Raw genomic sequence first — 20,660 nt, forward strand, 5'->3', positions numbered from 1 at the left:
GAAATTAAACTTTATAAATAATTCAAATATTATAGGTTCATTAGAAAAAATATAAATTAATACAATATCAGATGAATTTTTATAAAGAAAACTTAAATTGTATTTTATTTTAAAGTTTAAAATCGAGCAAAATTATTTTATGTTGCTATATATAGGTATATGATTACGTAAATGAAAGTTTTATCAAATCCGTGTTTTCAAAACTTTTGTATAATATCCGATGAAAAATAAACGGAGAGTATAAATTTACGTTTATAGTTTTTATACACATATATAATATAATATTAAAAAGATAAAGTGTTTTTTAATTTCTTCATCATACAAATTTTCAGTATAAGTTTAATTTAAAATATTTATAAATCGTATTTTATAAAAGCAATTATTTAAAAAAAATTATAGACCGAATGTGATGCAATTTTTTTTATTATTCATGAAATAACTAATTCTACAAACACGCTAATATATACAAAATCATGTTACTGGTTTATTGCTATTTTATATAACTATTTATAATTGTGTAATTTGCTACAATATGATTAGCAATAAAAATAAAATAAATTCAATTATAATACAAAGAAAAGCTTGAATAATTTTATAATATTTTCTGTTATGAAAATGACAATGTTCTTAAATTGTTGGTATTTGTTGATTACTATAAAAGTATATAAAAAGTATTTTATATTATTTTTTTTAATTAAGAAAAAATAATATATAAAAATAAGTCTGCATAATTGTGGTAAGCACACTATTTGTATTAAATATTGATCTAATGGCTACTATTGCTGCAAATTTTTAGTCCAGGTGTAATGGACAAAGAATTTGATAAAAGGTAACGTCATATTCAACAATGATAGAGACAGTTCGAAGAAAACGTACATTAAATATTAGATTTTAGAAACGCAATTGCAACAATAGAAGCCGTTTAAAAATAAAATTGTATTTAAAACATTTACCAAAATATCGCTTTATAAAATATTAAAATAGAAGGTTAAATAAATATATAACACATTGAGTGCAAAAATCAATAATAAAGATGCTAAAGAATCGTTTACTTAGTCAGCATTAAACACTTTTATTTAATGATATTTTTTGCAAATTTTTACACCAGCCCAAATCAAATAAGCGCAAAATATGTTGTGTATAAAAGCCAATACTTCAGAAAACATTAACAATTCGCCAATGTCCTTTTTACCAAAAACTATTATTCGTATGGTTGATAGCATTCTATATTTACTCAATATTTGTTATATCTAATATATAATACATTTTTGCGAATCCTGTACGGCTGATATAAATAATAAAGCGTAAAATACATAATATAATGATTTTTTTATAATGGCAAATTATTTTTATTAAATTACAGAAACTTTCAAGAAAAACGCCATATTTCGTTAGTATCATTTATCATAAATTTATAAACATTAAATCCACTGGCAAGAGATTCATTTAAAATTGTAAAACAGAGTTTATTTTTATTAATCTAATTAAAAAGTGTTGTAATTAGTCAGATTTTGTGCTACTGCTAATACATTTTTATTATCACTAACAATATAAACATTTCATAAACATATACCAGTTATATTTTTATAAGAAATATAAAAATATTTTTAGACACACTTAAACATATGAATTTTTTTACATGTGTGATGTATAATATTTTGTGAATAGTGCGTCTACACTATAAAATTACAATATAATTATCATCTGTAAGACACTTATTTTTTTGTATAAAATAAATTCAGAAAACTTTAATCAATCTCGATGCATATAGATACAGAAGATTATATAAGAGCGCGTATAAATTATAATATATTAATATTAAACCGTTCCTGAATAATAGTTTGTGATCCACGGGTTTCCGGTTCCCGTATCACGTTGTACTTAATGTTAACGATATATTTGCGCTTCCAGATTACATTACTAGTATTATATATTACACGTTATGCGTTTCTCAGACAACACACACAAATGATTGATTTGATATATGTTTCTGTCTGATCCTTTTAATATGATCCTGCACCCTCCTGTATGCGCCTTACTGTATTTTCGGTATTATTGGTACGAGGGGGTGATTTTTTCCATGTCACGTCTCGGTCTAGGGGTAACAAATGACGCGCGAAAGCTCAGGCATATGCTGAATATAGCAAAAACCAATTTGCCGACTGATTAATTCAACACCCCTTGCACACGCCCGGGATTTATTCTTCTTGAGGACGCTGCGATTAAAAACACGTGTTTTGTGTTCTTCCGCTTCCGCAGCGACATAGCGGTGGTAGATCTATTACCATATACAGTGGCCCAAAATAAGTAAATTGATTTTAAATGATTTTATATATTGCTATATATTCTATAGTAAATAGGCAATATATTGATCAAAGCCTGTTTTATCGATATCTTATTTATAGATTATTTTTTTATGATAACGTTTATTATAACATAATTAATAATTTATAAACATATTCCTGATATAATTTATTTGATATTAACATGATCAGAAATAAATTAAAATGTTGGAAAATGCTACTTGAATTACAAAACAAAGAAGTAAATATTGTTCCAAAAGAGTTATTCGCTACTACCTGCTCCGTCTTATCAACTTATGCATACCTTTTGAAAATTCATCAATTAAGGAATATAAAGCGCCTCGTATTTAAGAATTAAACACCTAAAAAAATGCATTTTATAATCAAAGGAATGTAGTATATTTAGTGTCTTTTAAACTATCGATCGAAACGTATCGCGAAAATTGCTCTTCTTTGTGATGTTTTATGATTGTAATTTAAATTTGAAAAAAATATTTTTAATCACTAAGACAGGACTTTTTGGAACAATCCAGAAAAAGAGGGGTCTACCAGAATCTCAAAAATATAAAATTAAGACCCCTACAGATGAAACATACAAGAAAAGATTTTCTTATTTGTTTTCAAAATTTTCAAAAGAGATTTCAGAATAATATCTATTGTTCATAACAGCAAGATGATAGAAACGGGAAAAAAACAATCGTGTTTACAATATATTATATAAGTCGCAATATAAAATGGACTATATTGAATATTTAAAAAGTGTTGCTAGTGTCGATTAATACCAAGCATGTTACCAAATATTTAAAAAACAATAGAATATTTCAAATTACAATGAATAAAAAATGTAGCTCTTTTGTTTTTTTCAGTGCGCATTGTTTTATTCGTTCCGCGTGTATCTGAATTCAAACAGCAAAATTAAGATTAGTGATTTTCTTTTTAGTAATACCAAAGAATTGATGCAGAATTCAGTGAAACCTATCGTTTCTAGACATTTAACCGGTTTTGCCGTGCTCGCGTTGTCGATTCACTAGAAAGGCTTTCGGATAAGCTAAAAAATCATCAGCCAATAAAAATAAAAAGTGGGGTATATGTGAAAAAAAATGTGTGTGTTTTGCATATGGAATAACATGTGCAGAAGTTGTGAAATTTCTCATCATATTGATGAATGATTTATACGTATCAGTGTAAAAATAAATAATAAAATAGATAAAAAGTGCATATATTAAAAATAAATATAAATAAGGATATAGTGTAGTTTATAAGTGTTTTTAAAATAATAAATGTGTTTGTGTCAGTTGTACGCAGAAAATAGACGCCGAAAAATTTGGTAAGTGAAATTATATTATATTATAAAAATGAATGTTTTTTCTAAATCGTTTGTACAAAAATTCATAAAAGCATTTAAACATACATATTATTAAATTATAAGAAACTGGTTTGTAACGATTTCAACCATTTTCAATTTACCAGAAATATTAGGAATGAAAAAAACACATTTATTCGTTAATGATTTTAATCCTCAGAGATTATTTTAGGCTCAGTAATATTATTTTATTTCAAATATTTTACTCAATGATGGCAATAAACTATAACAGCGACAATTCATCCAAATTGTAGCTTTTTCCTTATGGTTTCTAAATCTGTGAAAAATTAAGGTTTTAAAAATAGTGAGGAAATATGAAAATAACAAACATCCGGTAAAAATGTTTGTAAGTTAATCGATACTATTTCTTGGAAGTTCTTTGACCGCTGTGTTATCTAATTTATCAAAATATACTGTAATGTTTTTACATTTTAATTTTGTAATAGAATACACAATTTCAGGTTGAAAAACTTTGTTAATTGATATGCTATCAATTGCGGATGTGTCGATTTCTTTTTATTTAATTGATTTTATGTGTATATTATTTATATTATTTCTATAGTAAGGAGTGTAACATAAAAGTTTCTTTTTACCTAAAATAACTAATTATGGTTAATACATTTGATAAAAAAATCACTTGCCCGAAAAATACGACAGCTTATTGCATTGCAACCCAATAGGATAAAACGATTCTTTTCACAAAAAATTGAAGTAAAATATAATTATTTTTTTATTTAAAGAGTTTTTTGTAGAAATAATATATAACTACAAATATCTCTATTTATTATGTAGAGGCAACTTAATAGTATCCCAGTATTTTTTTATTATAAAAAAACGCGCCCACGGCTACTAAAAAATATTTTTTTAAGACTCCTACACGAGTTAATAGGCATTAAGCTGTTTATATTTAACTAAAGATCTGAAATCATAAAAATGTATGTTTATTTTATTAAGTGTGCCTCTAAAGCAGTGATGGCTAACTTATGATACGCGTGACTGCATATTGGACTACTTTTGTTTAATAATGTGAGGTGGCTAAGCTGAGGAAAAGTAGTTTAGTGATTTATTAAAATTATGGTATTTTTCGAGAGTAAGATAATCTGCCAAACTTTTCTTAGCTCAATGATTTTAAGTGGAATAACTCACTGATTTATTTGTTCATATAAATTAACTAAACTTAAAATTACAAGTTTTTGGCAACAATTTTGACGTAATGTTAAAATTTATAGCCTTTGAAAGTAAACATAATTTTTTATGCGAGATGTAAAATGTTTTTTTGTAAAAGTAAAAAGTATTTCGAAAAGGCCAGAACAACTTTATACAATTAAATAAAGCTCGTGCATCTCATGTATCAGCATATTGTAAATTTCTAACTTGACCAGTTCGGCAAAAGATTTAATCTATTAAGTAACGTGAAACAGACAATTAAAATAACTTAGTATCCAGATAAAGTCTACAGTACTTTAAAATCATATAGTTTCGAATTGATGATTTGGAGATGCAGCTTAAAGAATTTTTACGATAGAATTTCGGATCTGTTTGTTTTTTGATTTAAGATCAAAAAAAAATCTAGCAATGAATGCGATCTTTACTTACAATTTTTTCCTTTACATACTTTTGTGAAATTATTATTCTTGGCGTTAAATATTATTAAAACCAATGATGAAACTGACTAACAGGAGTTACTAACGTTTGTTCAGGCTTGAAGTGCGCGAAATACCAACCTTCAATTTCTAATGGTTTAGCAAATGCAATTAAGCAGTAAAATATTTACTAATATAAAAAAATATTTATTTTAATTTTTATAACATATTGATATTATATTTATTTTTTCTAAGGCTGCGAAAATCTTAAAATAATGAATATTTTAAGATGTCATAAAACACCTTAGCTAAGAATGGTTTTTTCAAAGTTTTGACTCACTAAGCTCAAAAAGTTCGCCATCACTGCTCTTAAACTATATGTATCTGGCATATTAGTGTCGTTACGCAAAATAATTTTAATAGTATTACCAAGTTATTTTTATCGTAGTTTTATTGAATATATTTTTTTAATCATCAATGACATTGAATCATGTAGCTAATAGGTTTTAACCAAAACTCTTATTTTCGAGATTATTTTTTATGACATATCATTAAAACTTAAAATACAGCTTTTATATCGTCGTTTTAAATTTCATTTGCAACTTTTTAACACTGTATTAAGCTTTGTTAATTATTTGTGATTTTATATTTTATAGTTTTTTGAATGTAAAAAAGGTTTTCTCAACGTCAACAACAGTTTAATTTATTCAAATGGTTTATTATATCACTTAAATAAGATACTCTTGCAACCCAATATTTGTCAATAAAATGCATTGCCAAATTATTTTTATTTTTAAAATTCTTAGTTTTTATAAACTTAGTAATTTAAAAATCCTAATTAAAACATTTATATATTTTTATTAAAGAGGTAAATCTTGATACTTTTAAAAATATTTTTTGATCAAAATTTTCCATTTTTATGATATTTTGGAGAACGTATTTTTTATTTAATGCATTTCTTGTCGTTAAATTTTTTCACTGATGTTATTTTTTGCATTATGTTAAAAAACCCATTAGATTTTTCAATATTAAGAGAGCTTGATTTATATATAGAGCTAAGTATTTTTTTTATATCTTATTAGTAAAAATATTGCAATCCGGTAAAAAAAAAATGCCCATATTAATTTAAAAAATTATAGATATAAATATATATATATATATATATATATATATATATATATATATATATATATATATATATATATTTCGTTAATATTTCTAGGAGTCGGATTACTCCGCGTACTTTTTTGATTCCGTGTGGAATCATGGTCCCTACGTTTCGGCCAGATTCGCCCGGCCATTCTCAGGGGAAAATTGAGAATATGAACATCCGGTGTGGGCAAAGCCCAGCATGTGGTTGTTCAGATCTGAACAACCACATGCTGGGCTTTGCCCACACCGGATGTTCATATTCTCAATTTTCCCCTGAGAATGGCCGGGCGAATCTGGCCGAAACGTAGGGACCATGATTCCACACGGAATCAAAAAAGTACGCGGAGTAATCCGACTCCTAGAAATATTAACCAAATATTTCTCCGCGAAAACGCATTCAACCACATATATATATTTATATATATATATATATATATATATATATATATATATATATATATATATATATATATATATATATATATATATATATATATATATATATATATATATATATATATATATATATATATAGAAATATTAACCATATATATATATATATTATACAGGTATAGGGTTCTGTAACAACGTTCTTATTGCTAATTAAAATATACAATAAAATGCAAATTTATGGAATACTCTGTATAATAATGAACATCGCAACCCATTGGCGCGTAATCTTTTAACTGAAGAGGAAAAAATATGCGCGATACAGAACCAATCTCGAAAATGTATATTGTGAAACTTGCGCATGTTTGGCTCTCTGAGAGTTGCGCTTATTTAGAAAAATTGATTTCCCGCGAGACGACTAATAAATGAAAAAATATATGCATAGAGATAGTTTTCACTGGCATTGTCCGATATCGTCGTATGTTAAAAAATAGAAAATTCTTCATAATATCATATCCTTAATGTATATATATTAATTGTTAAAAGATTATTTTTGTTTAACGGTGGATTTAAAATAAAGTACTAGTTCATTCTTAAACTTTATACAAAAGCATGTAAATGTAAGAAAATACAGGCTTTAATAATATGGTGATTTTGTATTAATATTATCTTCTTAATGAGCATCTTTTGTTTAATATATGTCAAATGGCCGCAATGGTGAACTCCGTAGAATGTTTGATGTGCTTAGTAAATTTAACATTCGAATATATAGTGCTTGCTATTTATTTTATACAATTTACTTGACCACAGTTCAAGGTTGCTTACTGGTTTAACAATAATATAAATATTAGGTATTATTTTATTCATTTTTAATTTTTAAAATATATATTTAAATTTGTATACAACTTGGAGAGGAATGGCTGAATACAAGTGGCTAAGAGTTATCAATGGACGATCTTCACATAAAAATATAATTAAATCTGACTAGGCATAATATATTTTTTTATTCATATTAAAATACTTTGAGTTTTAACCAAAATAATCTCACAAAAAAAAAATATTAATAATAACATATGAAGCACATTCACAACAATCAAAAGTAATCAAGTAACATTCTTGACATTCAGTCAATATTTGTCGTCATTTCTTTGATTAAATTCAATATTGACACATCACAAACCAAATTATTTCTAAGTAAAGACCAGAGAGAGTTACAAGGAAATGTAAATTAATTAAAGTTGTTCGAAAATGTATACGCATTAAATTACATTGCACGAGTTTTAAAAGTTTTTGTGTAAAATTATTTATATGTATACTGTATATAAAGCAAAGTCAAAATATGATTTCGTTAAAATATTGAAGGTGAAATATTTTCATGCTCCCAGTCATAAATTAAATATTCTAGCTCGTTGAATCTCCAGAGTTAAATTAAATTGAGTTTAAAAAGTTTAGGTGAATATTCATTTTATTAATACCATTACAATATATACACGTTTAATGCTATTGCTTAACCATTAAATTTTAAATAAGAGATTTAAAAAATTAACCCTTCAACTTGACTTACAAACCTTGTTGAAATTGTTTTTTTTAATAATGGTCTATACTTGATCATGAATTCGACCTGTCTGTGGTTTTATATATAGTCTAGATGTTTGAAGTGGCATGTTAGGATTATAGGAAACACATACGTTCTATGTATGTGATCTACATGATACGGTGTGCTTCGGGTAATGAAATATTATATCTTTACAAATATAACTCTATGGAATGATATTCAAATTCAAGGGTGGTATGTAATATCTCAAAATAATAAACATTATTAATAAAATCTAAATATTATCATAAAATAAACTTGAAACGATTGCATTAATACTTGTTAATGATGCAGGAAAAAATGTAAATAACTAATACATTTGCAATTTATTTTTAAAACTTTTGACTTTGGTTCTCTTAGTGTAAAAATTATTGCGTAATTTTTAAATAAAATACTTCAACATATTATGTGCGTACTCATACTTAAATTTTATGATTAACATAAGATAAAGTATATTAACAGAATCAATATGATTTTATTAATTAAAAATATTTGTTTAATAAAGTTAAATATTTAAAAAATAACATCAATTTTATGATAGTATTGTAGGGTTGATCGCTAAACCATCTGCGACAAGCAGCAGGTCTAAAGCTTTTATTTTAACTGTGAGAACAAAACTTTTTCGCGTTAAAAGCGCCATAAACCAATGCTATTAATCTTTACGATCTGCTGAGGCTTTTTTCCGACAAGTGCCACTGTGCATCTTATGAGTGTTGGTCATAAATTCAGAGGATTAACTAAATGCACAACAACGGCTATTCGAGACTTTCTGAAGTGCTCTTGTATAAATTATATAAACACACTATAGCACGATTAAATTCGAAGCGACAAGTAGCTAACCTGTCAGGTAACATAAAAAAGGTTCTAGTAAGACAGATAATAATATATAATTACACACACAATTTTATAACCGACCATTGCATTGAAAAGTGTTCGGACACCTAATTTTTTTAATGCCAACGATATAAAAACAGGTACATAGCACCTATTTATATTTACACTTCCATTCAGAACTCATGATCAAGTATTTCCACTGAACTTCCCATCTTGGATACATAAAAGCTCATTAGTTCCTTCCTTGCAATAACCACGGTCCAGCTTTAATTTTCAGATTTATTATAATGTACTATAATAAAATAGTAGTTTATTTATAGAAAGTGATAGAAATCTTTTCTTAACGGGACATATATCCACTCAATGTTCAAATATAATTTCTCAACTACAGATATTAGGTACTAGAGTAATTGATTCTCCCATTCTCATAATAATATGTCTTACCCGAATTAACCAGCGACGCAGCACTTTAACTTGTCAAATTTAATCAGAGTGTGAAGATAAAGTTTCAAAATTGGTAGTGTCCTTGACCTATACTCTGCATTTTAGTGGTTGGTGTGCAATCCGCGTAGGAATGCACTGTGGGGAGAGTTTGTGGTCGGAACCAAATACCAGGCACAGGTTGGTCAAGGTTAGAATTTATTTACTTACTTATACTATTTAGTACGTTTAAATTTATCTTTTTGTTACCATGTTTCTCAATTTAACCCTTTAAAGAGCTATATTAAACATTTTGGCTGTTGCAAGTTTCAAATAAAATAAAAATATTACTTATACTGATCATCGTCTATATATGAGAGAATTTAGTACATAAAGAGAATTTCAGATAGAAATAAGTACATTTTAGTTTTCGTCTTTAAATTAGAAAATGACTACAGAAAGGTATTTATTTTAAATATTATTAAATTTATGCGAAAACTTGTTAATGCATTGATAATAATATATAGGTGTATGTCGAAGTACCGCAATAATGATTATTATATAATATTTGAGCATAGCTTATAAACAGTCATATCTAAAAAGCTATTAGTATTTATCTATTCAAGTGGTTTTTAAGTTTTTTAATAACGTAAAGCACTTATAATTACATTTTATACATTTAATTCTATAATTCTTTGTGTAAAATTATTTGTTAAAAATAACTTTTATTCATTTATATGTAAAGAGCAGGATATATATGATTTAAATTATTGCTATCAAGAATCTTGCTTAATAAGCAGTAATTTTTTTTATATGTATATCTTAATAAGCTTGAAACCAGTTGACTAAAAGACAATGTTTGTTACTTAATTGGGGAGCTGTTATGGTCTTAACAAGTATTAAAGTCAAGTTTATAAAATACGCGTATGATCCGAATAATATAAAGTTAAATATTTCATTAAAAGTAAATATAAAAAAGCAATTATTAATTTACCACGAACAGATTTATTGTTTATTAATTTATTCGTTATTCAGTCAAAAAATAATAACGTTTTCTTTAGAAAATTGTGAAAATGATTGTTCTTGTAAATATTGAAATAAGTAAATGAGAAGATTTTCAAAAAAACAATCTTATAAAACGAATATATATTGCAAAGTTTAATTGTTTTAAAATCAAATTATATTATAAAATTATGTGTAAAATCATTTATATTATTGTAAGTTAAAACGCAGACATTTGTCTATATATATATATTATATTTGATAAAATAAGCTGCAATATAAATTTCACGCTCTTTTTGCCCTAATTATTGATTTTTATAAAATTAGAATGCATTGAAAAATCAGTTACGTAAACAAACTTAATGCAATTACTAAATAAAGTGCACTATTATTGTGTGGCCAAAAGTAATTTGTCACACATGAAACATTAATTGAAATATGAAACATATGTTCTTTTTTTGGTATCTGTTCGAGTCGTTTCAATAATATAACAATATACTCAATAATACCAAATCGTCTGTATTAAAAACCTAATGATGATATAATGTTTGATTTTATTACATAAAAATATATTCATTTTATATAATATTATTTTTACCTTTACAGTACGAAAAACATGTTTATATTTATTTTCAAAATATTAAATACAACATTTATTTATATTTTGGGTCTAGAATCTTCAAATAATATCTGTGATTCTGATGGTATCAATTTTAAGAAACACATAAAAGGGATTTAGATTGTATTGGTAATATAGGTCTATTATACGTATTTTTCCCATTAAAAATGAATGACATTCAAATATCATTGATAAATACAGCCTTGTTCATAATAATAGGACACCACTTAAAATGGTGTGTAACTTTTTACAAGTCCATATTCTGACCGAAATATTTTATCAGGTAATTTTAACCGTAATTCTGAGAACAATACAAATGAATTTGTCATTTTTAATTGCTCACTTGAGTTTTAAAAAGGGATTGCAGGTGTAATTGTTCAGACTCGCTTTAGTGATCGTTATATTTAGTTGCTTGATTTTGGCCTTTATTTGTCGTTATACTTTTTTTTTTAATATTATATAAACCTTTTAAAAAACGCGAATTAAGCAAATACAATTTTATTGCATTCGAAAGAACTGAATCAATCGGAAATTAGAAAAAACACAATAAATATTCACGACACGCTGTCAATGATGCTTTAAAACAGTTCAACAAATGTGGTTATAACAAATTAAATCCAAGAACTGAAAGAAAATAAAGGACAACTGACCAGAAAGATCAAATGTTCGTTCGCGAGTCTCTTAAAAATCGTCGGAAAACATCTTCAAAGCTGACTGCTGAAGTTTCTGTAAGCGGAGAAAAAGGTTCAACGATTTGGGACTCAGAAGTTGAACCACATATCATGTGGGACGACATCCGATTATAGCAAGAAAACGCTCTGTGTCATTCTTCACTAAAAAGCATTAAAGAATTTTATGCTTTTAGAATGCCCTGCAGTCAGCAGCCCTAAATTATATGAAAAATTTATGGGCAAAATTAAAAGGAAAGGTTGCCCAATACAATTGGCAATCTAAAATTGAAGTGCAAAAAAAGTTGCAGGTGGAATGGAGAACGTGGAATGAGAATGGTGGAATGGCCTAAGTTGGACCGATGAGGAATTTCCGAATTGATAATATTCTTTCAGCCATCGACCGCTGTTGGTCACGATTGCTCAAATAACTCAAGAATAACCGAGCTTAATTATCTGAGCAGCTGAGATTTTTTCAGTAATTACCCATAACAAAAATGATCAAAGAACATTTTAAAATCCATATTATTGACAGAAATTTGATCACTGTTTTAGTAAAAGACAGAAGATTAGTACATAACAGTGGAACGGGCGGGACAAAACTTGCCGTTTAGGTTTGCGTCTATTTTTCAATAAGTTAGTTATATCAAACTTTATTTTTTTAAGTTCATATTATTAGATAAATTCATTTATCTAAGAAGATAAACTTTTTAAATCTGACACGCCCTTGACCTATCCTTTGCTTTTTCGTGGTGGGTTGTGCAATTCGCTATAGAATGCACAATGTGCGGGGGAGAGTTCAGGATACAGTCCACAGGTTAGCCCGGGTTTGGTTATATCGCCGAGAGAATTTCTGGGTTTAGGCACCGAGGCGGTCTGGTCCCGGGACGCGCAAGCGCCCCTGCTCCTGCGTCCTTCGACAGTGGCCCTCGCGACGCCTAAGCCCGCGCACGTTGCTACGACGCTACGGCAAACCGTAGACTCTACGTAGACACACAACACACCGCAGTGACAATCTCCAACAAGACGAAATATAATTAAACGTATTAAAAAAATATGTGACATTAAACACGATCGTTGGTTAGTTGCACGGAGTTTGTTTGTTTTGTTTACGGATATCAGTGAGCAAACTTTGACGTGAATTATTGGTTATAAAGTGTGTGATTTGTTGTGTTTATACAGTTTGCGTTGATTGATAATGGTAATTATGTTTTATATCAATAACGAATGTATTAATTTGTGTTTTTGTGATGTTCACTGTATTTAAAATTTGTAAATCAAAGGTGCGCAATCCGTTTAAACGTGGGTTGGTAATTGATGTGCGCTTGACATGTTTTTTTGACAATCGAACCGTATTAATATCGAATAAAAAAAACGCTTTAAATACCTATTTATATACTTTATTACGCACATGAAAATCTATACATAATATTTAACATTTAAAAAAATATTTCTACAACAAAATTGCTGCTTAACAATATATAATATTTATGAATTACTGAATTATCAAACGTATTATAAATGCGAAATTTTTTTTTTATAACAGCAAAATTTAAATTGAACGTAAAGACTTTTATTGAATATAAAAGTTTGTAATTTTTTTATGAATATTTTTCACTCGAAGTATCATTTTAGATTCGAAATATCAATGCAAAATCTTGTAGTAAAACATCAGTTAGAAAAAAAATCGTAAAAAAACATTTTTAAAAGATGAAAAACCAATTTATAACGCGAATAAAATATTTTGTAACTAATAATGTAATTTTATTTGCACAATTAGGTTATTTTAATCTTAAACGATCAATCGCACAAAATCAAAAAATTATATACAATCCGTTTTAGGGATTACCTAGAAATATTTTTTTTTTTGAGTAACGGCTCAAGTGTGAGAGTTGTTCTTTGCCTTTGATACTGGATCTGTTAAAAATACATGGTAAAAGATATCTTTAAATATATTTATAAATAAAAAGCATACATCTTATAGAATTGCAATTACAATTTTAATTGTTCAGTATTTTTTATTTCAGAAATTTATTTTACAATCTTAAATTTATTAAAAATATATATTTTAAGCGAATGGTGAAATTAAATTTTATTATATTATATATAGGTTTTATTTATCGCCTTTTTTATTTATAAAAATATTCTCTATGAGCTGAAAATATTTCATTATTAGAAAATTTTCTAAAATAGATATTTACGACCTTTGGATTTTATTAACTCATGATATTCATTCGTTAGATTAGGAAAATCCAGGTAAACCTAATCTGTGCTGATCGATTGGAATAAAAATTATATATTTATCACTTATTATGATCTACCAGACAAAATAGAAATATGACTTTTTAATACAAAATTTAATATCATCGACACGAGAGGTATTGTAATCAACACCGTTTAAATATGAATATGAGCAATTTACTACATATTTGATCGAATATATTACCATTGACGATTATATGAAATATATAATAATATAATATATAATATTTTCATATATTATTGCTATCATAGTTTTAATTGAACAATTAACAAGCTTCGTGTTGTATCTATCATAGATATTATATAATATATATTATGTAATATCTGTACATATGTATGTAATATTCCTCTTTATGCGCAATAATATATAATATAATTATTATTTAATCAATCTATCGTCGCAAAAGTAATATTCATTATATATTTAAACGATGCTGCCACAATACTACTGATTTATGTATACATAATATTTATTAATTCATATATATATAACATACATAAGCAAAAATTTCGATGGTTATATTTAAATTTTATTAAAATATGCTCTACATAATACTTGGCGAAAGGTCAGCCGACAGAAAAAAGCGAATCTCATGACTTTGTAATGTGTACAATATATAAATAGGTATAGTCGACGACAGAATGCCGAATAAACCACTTCATTTGCGGGAACAACTTTGTTATAACCCGCGTTGGAGTGAAGGTCGTTCGAAAAAGGGATAAGGGCCGAAAAGGTCGCGTCGGAGACGTTTCGGTCCGCGTTTGTCCGAATATGTTCCATCTACAAAAGTCATTATTGTATCATTGCGAAAAAGAACTTTGAAAACTATACCAAATACCGATATAAAAGCTTTGACTATGTAATATGTTTATGTCAAAGCTCTAAATAAATTATACGCACGTGAAACTTTTAGGCTTAAGTATAGGATTAAATAATTAACTCTCATCCTTTTGCTTGGATTAAAAAGTGTACCAATTTTAAAGTTAGTGTACGATTTATAATAAGCCGACAGTAACACTTTTTTGTTTATATGCCAAGAATATAATCATATAAAAAAGTAATCAAGAAAATTAGAGCACAGTAAATACTATTAGATAAAATATTAATAATAAAAACCTTGCCACTGTCTAGATTCAGCAATATTTTCAGTCGGGATTATACTGTTAAAGAGATAATCATAAAAATTTGTCACTCAAAGAATTTCTTTTATCCGATTATATAATGTTTGTATAAGAAAATGCAGATTCAGCCAAATACGTAGAGCTAAAACAAAATATTATTTCTTGTACCACATTTGTCCGTTCTGAGTATTTATCTTTGTATTTTCAAATATAATCTTTGAATTTCAAATATAAATTATTTTATTTTAATATTTCCAATTCTAATTTAACTTATCATTCCTAAATAGGATTTGAAAAAAAAATATACTGGGATACGAATATTTTTCTTTCAAAATCTTCGATTCTCGTCTTTAACTGTTTTTCAACATTCTTAATTTCAAGAGTCCTTTTATTTGGGTTGAATTAAGTCATTTAAGGATATATACGCAATATATTTTTAATGGACACATTTAAATACTCTTTTTCTATTTTAGAGTTTGCTTTGAAAAATATTAAAATATAATAAATGTTATCTTTGCTTTCTAATTCAAGATTAAAATTACTTTTACTGATAATGATTAATTAAATAACCTCTCTTTGCTTGTTAATTGTGGGTATCTATGACCTCTATCAAAGATTTTTTTGTATTTTATTAACTATAAAAACCTCACGTTAAATCTACTTTTACTTAGCCAACGAATATTACTGTAGACCTAGATATTACAATTTATATAATTTTACAGCACGTGTGCGATTTAAGTCTGTTAGTCTCGATACTTTTAGTATTGTTGAATAGCCCTATTGACTATTATTATTAATTAAATATGAGCACATATGGGTTTGAAGCTCAAACCATCACATATGAAATTAAATATAAGTTTTTATCTTTAATATAATATATTGTAACAACAGATTTATTTTGAAGTTCGATACTCTTTTTGTGGTATTTATTATTTTAATAACTACTGTTGTTTATTTTTTTTTTCTAGCAATATAGAGTTCCTCATATATGTATCTAAGCTACTTGTATGCTTATAAAATTGTATAGTATTTGATGTATTTTTGACAGTGTATCTCTTAAACAGATGGCATGGGTAAAAATACTGAATTATTCATATATATTTTAAAAATTATAATTAAATCCTTATTTATAAATTACGAGATTTTTGTTTCATAATTAAACGAAAATATTTTTCTTTCCCACAACGCCGCATTTGCAAGTGATAATTCGCGAATTTGAAATCCAAAAAAATCCGGAATAACAGAGGGAAGCGTTCATTTTAAATTTACATGAAAGCCGAGAAACCGCAGGGTTCATCCGCAGGGAGGGTGTTAAAATCGGGAAGCAGATATTCCTTACATAATTTATTATTTTTATATTATGTTAATGGAGAAATAAATACATATTTTGTAAATATATACATACTTTTCCCTGAACAAAACAAAACGACAGGGGTTAATGCCGAAGCAGTATAAGTTTTATTACGTACATACAAAGCGTACAATGCTTTTGGGGTTTGTGCGGACCTCACCTGTTTTAGTTAAATTTTAACTACATTATTATTCTATTATATATGTATATTCACGCACAAACACGCCCAAGCAAATACCCTTGTACTGTGTACAGAAGTCGATAAATCGTAGTTATTCGAATCTAAAACAATTTGTTGGTAACAACTTGCAAATTTGCAAACTTCGCCTTGAGCGGAATAAATAATAATTAAAGGCTTGTGTGAGAATATTCTGATTTTAGAGAAGGGTGTAAATTGAGCGTGATTATTTTTAATAATTATTTAGACATCATTTTAGAAAACACAAAACGTAAAGTTAAAAATATACTGTTAGTAATTTAATCATAAAAATTATTGCCTAAAAATAATTTAATTTAATTTATTCAAAATACTAATAAACATAATAATGAAAATATTTCAAATGATTTAAAAATATATCTTTGGGCAGAATGCAAAAAACTATAAACATATGCCATATAAAAAAAACTTTACGAAGCCTTATGTATGTATATATAAAGCTATATTTACATTAAACGCGTAAATATACATACAGGTAAGCCATAAATAATATAAAAGTCGGTTAAAAAGTTATTTATTTTTTATTTTTTATTATGTATAAAGATCCATATAGAAACTTTATACCACTGTTTTGCAGCAAAGATAAAATAACTTTTATATGTATATTTTAGCTGAATTTTTTTCGGATCTCATTTCAATTTTCCCATTATTAAAATATTTAAAAAATACAGATACATATTTTTAAATTTATTTATTGTATAGTAGTAATAATTAGTTTATAAATATATTAATAGAATGAATATTTTTTTTTGTTAGGGTGGATTTTATTATTAGTTTAGTTTAGAACTACATGTGAAAATTGCAAAAAAACCTAGTATTATTTTTTTACAATAAAAATTGACTGCCCATTTATTAAAAAATTAAAAAAAAAAATTTTAATTAAAAATTCAGGTAAGCACGAGACGTCAGTAAACATATTTAATTTCTTAGTTTGTCATTTTATCCGTCAAATACATATGAAATTTATCACTGAATCAATAAAATTCTCTCGTTTTTGAATATTAATATATAATCTCGAATTCGCATTCAAGTAAAAAGTATTGATGAACAGTATAGACAAAATAATGCGACACATTATTCAATATACTATTAACTATTACACTAGGTGCAAAAATATGAAAATAAAAAATTTCAGTTAAAAAATTATTTATATTTATAGTATACATATTTTATATTTATAGTATACGTGAATTTCCACATTTTTTCTTTTTATACTTAAGACCTAACATTAAGCTTTAAATAAATTATTCGTGTATATGTATCGTAATTATCTGATTTAAATTATGAAAATGTATTTAAAAATATGTTTAAAGCAAGAGTAAACAAACGCAATTTCTAAAAATAAATGCCTTATCAAAAATAAAATACTTATTATATAAAATGGCGTCTTTAGGAAATTAGTAATTTTAATAATTTGTGATTCAGAATGAGGTTTTTATTACAATATTGTTTTTAAACATATATTTCTATTTTCAATCTTTACATACAAAAGATTTACAAAATCTATATTTCATTTGTATTGATTATCTATTCAATTTTATCTGCTTTTGAGAAGTTAAGATATATATTTTACTTATTACTGTTTATGAAATTATTAAATTAGGACATCCCTTAAAGCCAAATATATAAATTATTAAAAGATAAGTGTTATGAGAACATAAAAAAAATAAAGTACTAAACTTTTTATAAATTTTAATAATACGCGTTTTCATTATCATTTTTTTTCTAAATACTTATTTTAATATAAAACTCAAATTGAAACCGTAAGCCTAATTGAAACATAGGATTTTTTCTTACGTTAATAAGTCTGAAGCAATTGTTTCGAGATCACCTTGTTATACAAGTTTATCCGCTCTCTTTTTTTCATTTTCTTTTCGCAATAATAAAATCGTCGTTATTCCACGCCCATTAAACTTAATAATCACAGCTTGCTGAGAGCTCGGGAAGAAAATGAACAACCAATTTCATTTTACCAAGACTTGTAACCTAATAACCACAATCTACAATGCCGTCCGTTAATGTATATTATACATAAATTTGCCTCATTAATTACGGCAAAGCGATAATAAATTATAATGCCAAACACAAATGGTGCGGTACACACTATATATATTAATGAATATTTATTGTAAAATTCATATATATGAAATCAAAGAAAAACCTAATATCTTATTAAATAATTTACTGACGTTACACAAAGCAGTTATTACTTTGAACCTTATTATTATATTATGCAAAATATGTACAATAATAAATTACCTTTAGTAAGCAAATTTTTTACTGTATATAAATATCTTCCGTGACTTAACCTATTTTTGTTCGTAGCTATTTGCTTTAATGTTATTTTTTTACATGCATATTACATTTAAAGGTTAAATAAATTAGTTCTTGTTGAACTTTTTTAATTTAGCAGTGTTTCACAACAAATTCAATAATAAATTACGCTGTTTTCAGTAGTCGTTTGAATTTTCCTTTTCTATTAATTATCGCGACAGGTTTTAGCTCAGGAGACAGGCTTGTTTAGGTAGAATAGAAAAATGTTCGGAGACGAGCACAAGATTAAATTAATCTGACCGCTCTTTGTTTCGTCTTTTGTTGTCGGTAAACGTTTCCCTGATGACAAGTAATTTTGGTGAACGGTGAAGAAATTAGACAAAGCCTCGAACCCAGAAAGGGTTCAAATTTAACAGTATTATTTAAAATATTAACATGTTATACTTCATATAAGGACGATGCAGTGAGATTACCGTATTTATTAGTTAAGATGTATATTCAATGATGTATGAAATGTATTAACTTAAGCTTTTGATAAGTAAGGTCGCTAAGTAATGTATAGAACCGTATTTAATAATTTATATTTATGTTTAATAGCGATTTTTTATTTAATTAGTAATAAAAAATTCAATATAATTTAGTATAAATCACTTTTAAATTTAACGCTCGTAATAGTTTGCAAAAAAATTCTAAAAATATTCTGTCACAAGTCGAATAATACCTGAAAATAATTAGTTCACAAAATCAAATTATTAACTTACATAGACAATCATTTTTGTAGTTAAACATTGCAATAATAAGAGTCTAAGAAAAATAATTGTAAAATCTGAATGAAACTCTTTTTTTTTATTTGTAATTTTTTTGTTACAAAAATGATAATGTTTTTTTTTAATGTTAATGTTGAATGAAAATTTGTCATAATAAATATATTTAGTTAGTGCTTAACTTATGTGATTATTTGGTTACGAAGTTTTATGTTAAATGTAAACAAAACTTATATTCTAGCAATTTTCGATATAATATAGTTAGTTTTATTTTAGAGGTGAAACTAAATAGTTCTACATACATACATAGAAAACAAAACCGAAACTTACCTTTTATAGATATTATAGATACCTAGATATTTGAAAAAACGTTAAATATTTTATATATTTTATAACTTTTATTTCGAAAATTTATGTTTTTTGACATTATCTTTCTAATTAATTTTTTTGTACTATTACATTAAAATAATTAACGATGCCACTTTTAACTAATAGACGAATATCGAAAAAGCCTTCGATATTGTTTGTCATGAAAAAATTTTCCGACCTCAGTTGCTTAGATGATTTAATTCTATAATAATCGTTCGTAATCTATATCGACTATTGATAAAATAATATTTTGCCTCTTCGGGAACTCCTCAAGAATCAAACGTTTTCCTCTGCTAACTGATCTTTCAAGATTGTTTGACAGAAAAAAATTCAAAATGCTTGCCTTTGATATGAGGAACGCGTCTGATTTTGA

General features: G+C 26.2%; 1 protein-coding gene across 1 annotated transcript in view; it reads left to right on the forward strand.

The window, feature by feature from the left end:
* Positions 1 to 12,873: 12,873 nt before the first annotated feature.
* The window catches only part of LOC148226501 (zwei Ig domain protein zig-8-like), a 301,938-nt gene continuing 294,151 nt past the window's right edge, over positions 12,874 to 20,660 (forward strand). Inside the window, exon 1 of the mRNA XM_088203567.1 lies at positions 12,874 to 13,129. The gene's annotated coding sequence lies outside the window, so the exon portion shown is untranslated. The remainder of the gene's footprint in view (positions 13,130 to 20,660) is intronic.

This window comes from Plectrocnemia conspersa, unplaced genomic scaffold, assembly GCF_051122295.1.
Source record: "Plectrocnemia conspersa isolate PC_06_02 unplaced genomic scaffold, ASM5112229v1 ptg000014l, whole genome shotgun sequence".
Classification (NCBI taxonomy): domain Eukaryota; kingdom Metazoa; phylum Arthropoda; class Insecta; order Trichoptera; family Polycentropodidae; genus Plectrocnemia; species Plectrocnemia conspersa.